The 9,689-nt window shown below is 41.9% G+C and overlaps 1 pseudogene; it reads right to left on the bottom strand.

The window, feature by feature from the left end:
• Nucleotides 1-7,950: 7,950 nt before the first annotated feature.
• Nucleotides 7,951-8,480, bottom strand: LOC133091848 (60S ribosome subunit biogenesis protein NIP7 homolog; annotated as a pseudogene).
• Between the last annotated feature and the right edge of the window lie 1,209 nt (nucleotides 8,481-9,689).

Genomic DNA, 9,689 nt, shown 5'->3' with positions numbered 1-9,689 from the left:
AATTCCTGGCATATATTTGCAGTACATTTAACTACTCAACACCTAAACCAGGGTTCATTACCTGCCTTGCTTTTCTTTAACTATTGATTACTTTTTCTTTCTAGTTTGAAACTATAGTTCAAAGTTCTCTTCAAAGAGAGTATCAGTCAGCACACCCCATCAGAATTATCAGAGCTAGACTATTAGGTAGGTATGGTCAAAGACCTTTCAGAGATTAGATGCCCATCAACATTATTGGGTTGCTAAGTCACCCCACTGACCCTGAGGAATCTTGCCTCATTACCATTTCCCTACAAAGTATGTCCTTTCTTCAAATCAAAAATATTGCCACATCAATAAGACTATGGCCTCCAAGTCCAAGGACTATGGTCCTTATGATGAAACTTTCATCTCACAGCAGCCTGTTGAGGCCTTGTCCTGCAACACTCAGCTTATTTTGAACTCCCCAATGAAGAGGCTTTTCATATCAGACACTTTCTGCCTCTCTTTGAACCCCACGAAAGAAGCCCTTGGCCTGCCCCTTTATATACTGGACATGGTGCCACAGTTTCCATTTTACATATGTTTCTTCCCCTAACCCCCCGATTTTTAGGCCTCCCGTTATATCTATGCCCAAAGTACAATAAAAAAAATAGAAACTTATTGTCCCTTAAATAAATGAAAACAAAATGATCCAGAGCTGAGCATCTTTTTCAAGATTGATTAATCATTGGGGGTACTGCACCAACACGTGCATTTTATTAAGAATACCCCCATCTCATATATGCGTATACACACACACACACACACACACACACACATGCACACGCACACATCTTGAAGATGGAAATAATTTTTATAAGGGCAGGGTTTTGGCACTTGAAGTTAAGGGAAAGGGAACTAACATTTGAAAAATACCTACAGTGTGCCAACTTTACAAATGGCATGCCACTCTTGAATCCTCATGCCAGCACTAGGAGACAGCGCAGCATTATCAAGGCCAGGACAGTGGAACAAGAACAGGCTGTCAAGTCCTATAAGTCTGCTTTGAATCTTTACACCCTTTCCAGCAGTTTGTAACCCAGTCATGACTACAGTACTTTGCCCTTAGCTACCTGTCAATTCATTTCCCTGGAGTCTCTCAAACCACTTCTACATTACCTATATTTTAAATCTATCACTGGATATGGATACGGATAAACATTGTCCATTGAACAAAATATCACTCTAATAAAAAGAATGAATCTGTATTCCACAACTGGGTAGGGCAGGGAGAGAAAACCTCTAAGTCACTACTGGGCATTACGGATCATCCTTGAATAAAAGAGCATTTACTGAAAGTGTTAGGATAAAAAAACTTCTCAGTCCTTTGATAAATTAGTTCGTTCTTCTCATTAGGTGTTTCCTTTTTTTTTCTTCAATCATTTCAGTTTTGAGAAATGTAAAAGATATTTAGTAAAAATGCCTGGACCATTTTCAGAACTTGTGCAAGTCTCAAAATATTTAGTCTATTCGGTATGTGGAGCTTCCACTATTGCTTAATTGCCACACCCTTTTCAAATTCCTCAGAGATCTGCAAATCTGAAACCAATCAGAGACGGTTAATTTATTTTGTTCAGTCCCAAGTGCCCCCCCCCAAAATTTTTTTTCCTTCTTGGAACATTCAAGCTCTCCTGTAATCTAGACCAGGTCAACACAATAATCAACACCCAACACACACATGCTTGACGGTCATCCATGGCCTACCCACCTGCTTTACCAGATGGGCGTTCTGCTTCCTCCTTTAGTTCCCAGAAGTCTGTGCATTAACTGTGACCTCTGTCTCCTCAAAATACAAAAAGCACCACTTGTAAAAGATAATAGAAGCCTTAGTGGGAAATTAACGTAAAAGATTTATCAATTTTAGAGCTAGATCCCAATTTGGGAACAGCTGTGGCAATTAAAACACAAAGACTGGCACAAATGCCACTTGTCCTCACAGTTCTCAGTACTCCTCCCTCTCCCTCGCCACCACTCCTCTCTTCCCTCCCTTGTACCCACAGCCCCTGCACTTCATGCCCATGCAGAGGAAGCAACCAAATCTGAAGTATCAGATCGACTCGTAGAGCACTGAGGCTCATGGATGTAAAATGCTCCAGGTCAAATATGTAGGTAGTTGCAGAATCAAGATTTAAACCCTGATCAGTCTACCTTCAAATCTTATGCTCTTTCCATAACACATTGATAAGAAGTGGGCCGAGAAGGAAGGAAGGAACAGGAAGTCTGCTCTGTGTCTGAACACACTTGGGACCATATCGTTCCAAGCCAGAGAAGCAAGTGCTGGTTACTTACAAGACTCCAGCAAATTACCTATGCTCTTTTTATATTCTACCTCTATTAGATTTGGACCCTGGGGTGTTAAAAACTTCACCCATCCACCAGTCAACAATTATGATAAAGAAAAATAATGGCTCACACTGGAGGTGATAATTTAGTCTGGGTCTTAAAAATGAGTCAACATTTACCAGGCAGTTGGGGAAAGGACATTTCAGACATAGCACCTTCTGTTGGTAAAGCACTTTCTAAATTTTATTGCATTGAATACCGAGAAGAGGAAAAGAAAAAAAATCCCATTGTGAGATAGGTGGGACTGTTATTCTTATCCCCATTTTAAAGATTAGGAAACTGAGGATCAGGTAGACTGAGTTGTCACATTTCACATTCTCACGACACACTCAGGCAGTAGTGTACGTGGAAGACATTGGAGAGAAAAAACTCTTTTTTGTAGTGTTAAAAATGATTGAAGAAAATTTAGGTGATACAAACAAACTTTATTTAACATTTCATGAAGCAGGCAGTCTCCATTCCCAAGGGTCCAGAGAACTGCAAAATGGAGCAGACGGCAAGAAAGTTTTACAGGATGAAGAAGAAGGAACAAGGGAGAGAAAAATAGAAAATGAATAAGAAATGAGGAAATAAGTGTAGAGCCCAGAGTTGGCTTGGCATTTGGGGATTGGCTGGCTGGATATACTGTGTTTCTGGTCAAACAGAGGGTTTACAGGGACATGAAAGTTTTCTAAGTTTCGATGTGCTGACTTGGCACCCCAGGCAGGAGCAGTTCCATCTTGAGCCTAAAAATTTATTTCGACAATGAGGTCCTATGGGTGGACGTCTTAACTTGGTAGGACAGGTGTCCTTATAAGAAGAGAGAGAGGCACCAGGGTTGCAAGGCACAGAGAAAAGGCCATATAAAGACACAGCAAGAATGCAGCCATCTACAAGCCAGGAAGAGAGGTCTCACCAGAAACCAACCCTGACAATATCTTGATCTTGGACTCCCAGCCTCTATAACTGTGAGCAAATAAATTTCTGTTGTTTAAGCCACCCAGTCTATGGTATTTTGTTGCGGCAGCCCTAGAAGACTAAAACCCTGTCTAACAGTAACCAAAGCTAGCCTAGGATATGGAGCATCAGATCAATTACAGATACATGATCCAAGGAGAAACCAGAGAAACTTCCCAATGGAAAGTAAATGAACAAATAAACTATGGAAACAAATAACATTTGTGCAAAAGTCTTCTCTTGCAGTCAGCTTGTATATTTACGTTTGATGAGGAAAGAGAAAATTCTTACCACTTCCTTGGGGAGGACATTTTTAGAACAATTTGAAGTATTTTCCAGCATAAAATTGCATAACATGCCAATTCAGAAACATCTCCAGGGACTTCCCTGGTGGTGCAGTGGTTAAGAATCCACCTGCCAATGCAGGGGACACGGGTTCAAGCCCTGGTCCGGGAAGATCCCACGTGCTACGGAGCAACTAAGCCCGTGTGCCACAACTCCCGAGCCTACACTCTAGAGCCCGTGAGCCACAACTACTGAGCCCGTGCACCTAGAGCCCGTGCTCTGCAACAAAGAGAAGCCACCGCAATGAGAAGCCCACATACCGCAACGAAGAGTAGCCCCCGCTCGCCGCAACTAGAGAATGCCCGCGCGCAGCAATGAAGACCCAACACAGCAAAAAAAATAAAAATTAAAAAAAAAAATCTCTAGTACAATAAAAAACAAAACTGATATTCAACCAAATGCATCGGGCAGATGAAATTCAGGCACAGAAATGGAGAAGCTGGTTTAGAGTTAAAGCTAAAGTGCTCTTATCTCCCAAGAGGCAGATTATATCTCCCATGTTTTTCAACTTTTGGAAAGTAGTGTACCAAGTTTCTAGGATCCTCTTCTTCTCGGGAGTGAGACCAGCCTGGGAAGTGTTCTAACTCTATTCTGACTCCTGACTGGCAAGAACCAAGAGGGAGGGCCCAAAACCACATAGGATATCACCTTTGGTACAACCATCAGTGGCAACGTCCTAAGCAGCAGAGCCAACAACTGTTCCTTATTACTGTTCCTTCATCATCACATGTGCCAACACTTGACCCAGGCACCCAAAGAACTTTGGTCAAGCAACACCGATCATCCATCTGACTTTTCCTCCCTTCCAGGAGGCTAATCTTTGCTGCTTCTCCTCCTTATTCACTGATTCCACAATCTTTGTTGACTTTTTTTCTCCTTTCTCAAATATTTGTTTAACTTTCTGTTCATTTGCCTCTCTTACAGCTTCCAAAAAATTGGGTCTCCAGCCCATCTTCTCTCCCTCCTCAGATTCAGATCAAAGTCTCCAGCTGCCTTCCGAACATCTTCACTTGAATAGCCAAGTATCCAAAACAAAACTTGGTGTTACCTTACATACCAAATCTGCTCCTCTTCCCTCTTTTTCCATCTTAGACTCATGATCTTACCATCCATCAAGTGTTCTAATGAGTTGCCAAGTGGTCTTGATTCCACCTTAAAACCCAATTGCAGAATTAACCTCTGTCCCCTCTTTTGATCTCTTCACTCAGGCGCTCACACGTTCTCATCTAGGCTAATACAATAATCTCCTAACTGGTCTTCCTGCTACTTGTCTTTTTTCCACTCTTGCAACCATCCTGCTGGGTTTATCGTCTTAAAGAACAACAAATATAATTTTGTCATGATCCTGCTTCTAAATGTTTGCTGACTCTCCCTTTCCTACAGGATTAAATCCAAATTTAACCAGAAGGGCCATTCAAGGCCTTTCCCAATATGACTGCAACCTACTTCTCTAGCTTCAATCTCTGATATGCCTCACTACACCCTCAAATGAATTTCTCTTTATCTCCCAAATTGACCATGGCCTTCCTGTTTTTTATGTGTTATGCCCTCTGCGTGAAATGTCTGGCCTTCCCCTACTCTACCTCTACCTCAACCTGGAAAACTTCTATTTTTTCATTAGAAAATAATAATAATAATAGATCAAATGTCACCTGGCTAGAAAGGTTTCCCTGAGTTTCTCCGGGTCTAACCCACCCCACATTTGACTAGCCCGGACTCCTAATGCCAAGAGTCTAGGAGGCATCCTACTAGAAGTAAGCTCCTTGCAACAGACAGGAACTCTAACAGGCTGGCCACTGTATCCCCAGCTTCTAACATTTTGCCCAGCATAGAATCACTGTTCAACTTATGTATTTTAATGAATGAATCTCTTACCTTCAGCCTTTAGAGCACAGAGACCAAAAAAACAGGGTTGGGACAAAGTATTGCAGGGAGGAGGAATATTAGGACAAGAGACAAATATCCAAGTCAGTCATGAAAGCAAAAAATCTAGGTAGAGGGAAAAACCAGGTTTGAAGTCTATCAAAGTGACATCCTCGTAGGCCAGATAAGAGGGAAGGTTCAAAGGCTCAGGTGTGGACAGAGATGGAGTGGTTATAGGTGCTAATCCAGTGTGAACACCCAGGCAGGTAGATCTTCTCCCTCTGAGATCACATGGTTCATTTACAAGTAATGTCTTATGGTGCAATTTATCTGTTCACGTGCCTGAAACACCCACCAGACTGTGTGTTCTTTGAAGTCAGCCACCCTACCTTATTCATTGTTATATCTGGGCACCTAGGACCATGGCCACCACTTAGTCATGGTTTTACTATAAATTTTTGCTGCACTATAAAACCTTAGGTATAATAAATGACTGTGCAGGGCCTGAGTTTCACTGTTGGAACCACTAATGAAGGCAGACTTGGAGATGGAAAATCCAATAGTATTATTGTGTTGGGTGAGATCATGGAAGTCACACATGACACCTGAGAAGCTTGCTTTTCTCAGCTCTATTTTTAGGGCAATGACCCTAAACTTTGTGACCCCGGCCTATTTCTACCTCACTCTCAGGAAAGTTTGCACCTTTAGAAGAGCTGATTAACAGCTTAAGCTAAATAAAGTATCTAATAAAGAATTCTTGCCATGATTTAGTCAAGGTCTTCTCCGACAGGCTGACTTTGACACTTATAATCTCTATTGGCAGTCTATTGGTCTTGCCTGGTTAGACTCAGAATACAGTCAGGCCTATTTTTAAAACAGCAACTTTTAAAGGAGCAAAATGAATTATCAGCCTATTAGCTTTTCCATATTCTACTTTGATACAATGTAAATATGAGCTTCTCAGATAAATATTTCACAGGATAACGCTTTGGGAGTGGCCACAAATTCTGTACCCATCATCCCATCAAGAGGTAAGCAGCACATGTGCCCATCCCCTGGATCTCATTGGGCTTGTGACTCTGTCCACCAATAGGGTACAGAGGAGGCAATACCATATGATTTCTTTCTTTTTTTTTTTTTGGTAATTGAAAAACGCTTTATTTTTAGAGATGTCATCTTTGGAATTTAAAAGAAGCAGTACATTCACTAAAGAAATTGTTTTACAATACAGGTAGTTTAAAATTTTTTTGTCTGTGATATGTTTTTTATTGAAAAATATTTTAATAATTCTAAAAAATAATTTTGGAAGGCATGGGGAAAAGATGGAGGAGCTGAATTATTTCAGGATATCTGATTAGTGCTTTTTGTCCAGCCCAGTCAGATAAGTAAAGATTTATAAGAATATAAAAAATATATATATATATAATATATAAAACTGAATCACTTTGCTGTACACCTGAAACTAACACAGTATTGTAAATCAACTGTTCTTCAATTTAAATTTTTTTAATTAAAAAAACAAAAGATTTATAAGAGAAATTATGTTTTAGGAAATCAAGGTGATAAAAATAACATTCAGCCTGGGATTATACCATTCAAGAAAACGAAAGATTGAGAAAACTGCTTGTAAAAGTCAAGATGATATAATCAAATTCTATTCATATGATCCTACTCTTAGTAGCAGAAATACTTAGTATAAGCATTATAAAAATAATTCTTACCACTTATTCAACACTTATCATTTGCCAGGCACAGCACTAGGTGCTTTAAAGTCATGATTTCTAATTCTAAAAACTATTCTTAGGAAGACGGTTAAGCTGTTTTTTTAAACAGAAGAAGGAAATGAAAATTATTAAAGTTTAATGACTCATCTAAGGCCATACAGCTGGTAGATGTGAGAACTGGTGTTTGAATCCAAGTTTTTCTTCCACACCCACAGCACCTACCATATAGAAAATCAGCAGAATAAACTTATCTTACTATTTTATCCAAATTTCATTTGTAAAATCCCAGACATGGCCTACTACTCTGATATGGCAATATCTATCTTTCATAGTATTAATAAATAATTAAGAAAATCCATTATGTTCTTATCATGTGTTTGGAAAACAGTGTGATCACAGATAACAATAATAAGACATTCTTTTTCTCCGTTCCAACAATTTATACTGTTACTCAAAACAAGAAGCCCTCTGATTCAAATATAAAACACAGTATTCTATTTAGCCACAATCACAACGATCTGAAACTCCATTTTTGAGCCATTTCTGCATTATAAGAATCTAGCCTACATTTGTCCGTAATAGAGAGAATATTAAACTAAGAAGTCCCTGAAGAGGTCACAGTGTTGACAAAATTCAACATGACGGTGGAGCCTACACAGACAAAGGAAACAAAGCTAGGCCCTTCCACACAGCCCTAAGTCCTCGCGATGACTTTGTTTTAAATCAGTGTCTCTTCATGCCGCACATATTCCCCAGTGCTTGCTTGATGAAATACCCCAATCGCCATGGGGTCTACTTTCCTGAAGTCTTGTGTAGACTTTGCTGCCACCCCAAAGCCCAAAGGGATGTCTGTCATGGAGTACACCATGACTCCCTGGTACTGAGAAGTATTTTCAATGATTCGACCAAGTCCAGATTTCAGCACATGGTTAGCATACAAGAAGGGCTGCTCTGCTCCAGGCTTTATCCACACTTTATACTTGGCATAGGGTGCTAGGTAATCCAGAGCTGTGATGTACAACCAAAACTTGTGGGTCTGAGTGAATTTTCCGAAGCACGTTCCCAAAGACAGCAGCTTGTCACCGATGATATTGGCGGTCAACTTCAAGATCTTCTCACTCACGTTAATACAGCCGGTCGTTGTGCAGCCTGAAACAGCAGGTGTCATCGGGCTTGTCGACCAGCAGCTGAAGATTTTGGTATCATCTCAAACATTACACGGGTCTCCTCTTCAGTCAGAGGCCGCATTTTCCCGCTCGGTTGCAACACGGGATCCTCGTGCCTCAGTCACTGGGAACAGAAGGTCAGCCGCCAGCCGCTCCTTGGCAACTTCAAACCCTGCCTCTCTAGCCGCTTTCCAGTCATTCCCCACGCTAACACTCTGTAGCCTGGAGGACCATCGGGGAAAGAAAGCCGGCCTAGCGAGAACCATAGAGACCGGAAGTGCACCCCAGATGCTTCCGATCCGAGATTCGGAGCTGGTGCCCTGGTTGAGCAGGAGGGGAAGAGCTGCTGTTGCTGAGAAGGTGGCGGCGAGGGCCACAGTCGCGTCTCAGTTACGGCCTCAGCCACAGTGACGGCCACCACCGCTGCTCTTGGGGAGGTGCAGGATGAAGGGCTCCTGGCGTCGCTGTTCCGGGACCGCTTCCCAGAGGCCCAGTGGCGGGAGCAGCCCGACGTGGGCCGCTACCTCAGGGAGTTGAGCTGCCTGGGGCTGCAACGCGAGCCGGAGCACCTGGCCAAGGAGCGAGCGCAGCTCGCCATGTGATTTTTAAGTTGAGGTCATAAAGAGCCGTGGAGCTTCTGCTATGCTTATCCTTGAAACCACCTGAGCCACCACAGAAGTCTGACTACCCGAGACCGCCGTGCCGTAGCGGCACACACAGACACTCCACCAACAATCGCAACTGAGCCGGTTCTTCAGCCATCTCCACCTAGGAGACGTGTGCAGAAGCTGTCCTAGAATTACATCTCCAGCCCCAGTCAGTCAAGTCATCCGCAGCCATCTTAGTCGTACTAGCTGAGCTCCCAGAGCCATCTGTATTGCACTCTTTGACGTTTCTTAACACACCTCATTTCATAACCCAGGCTGTTAGAGCAACCGCTTGGTGTCCAGAAGGAAACAGAGAGTCCAAGACCAGATCCGTGGAGAGAATGGAGCAGCTGAATTCAAGACCCATGGAATTTAATATGTACCAGTCCGTTTGTGAATGAATCAGCATGTAGAAATGTGTGAAGGGATATACGCCAGGTTGGTGGCAGGGAGAGGAGGTGAGAAAAAATATTAATCACTCATTTTTTTCTTTGTTTATCTTTATTCTATTTCAGTCTCACTAAACTCATATTATTTTTGCAATTTTTGAAGAGAAGTTAAAGGGAAAATGTTATTTTTTAAAAGCCTTAGAACATGCCAACTTTCTTTTTCCTTCCTCCATACCCCCAGCCTCCCACGGTGAT

Source organism: Eubalaena glacialis, chromosome 5, assembly GCF_028564815.1.
Source record: "Eubalaena glacialis isolate mEubGla1 chromosome 5, mEubGla1.1.hap2.+ XY, whole genome shotgun sequence".
Lineage (NCBI taxonomy): Eukaryota > Metazoa > Chordata > Mammalia > Artiodactyla > Balaenidae > Eubalaena > Eubalaena glacialis.
The sequence above is the reverse complement of the archived record's forward strand: the minus strand, read 5'-3'. Positions and strand labels throughout refer to the sequence as shown.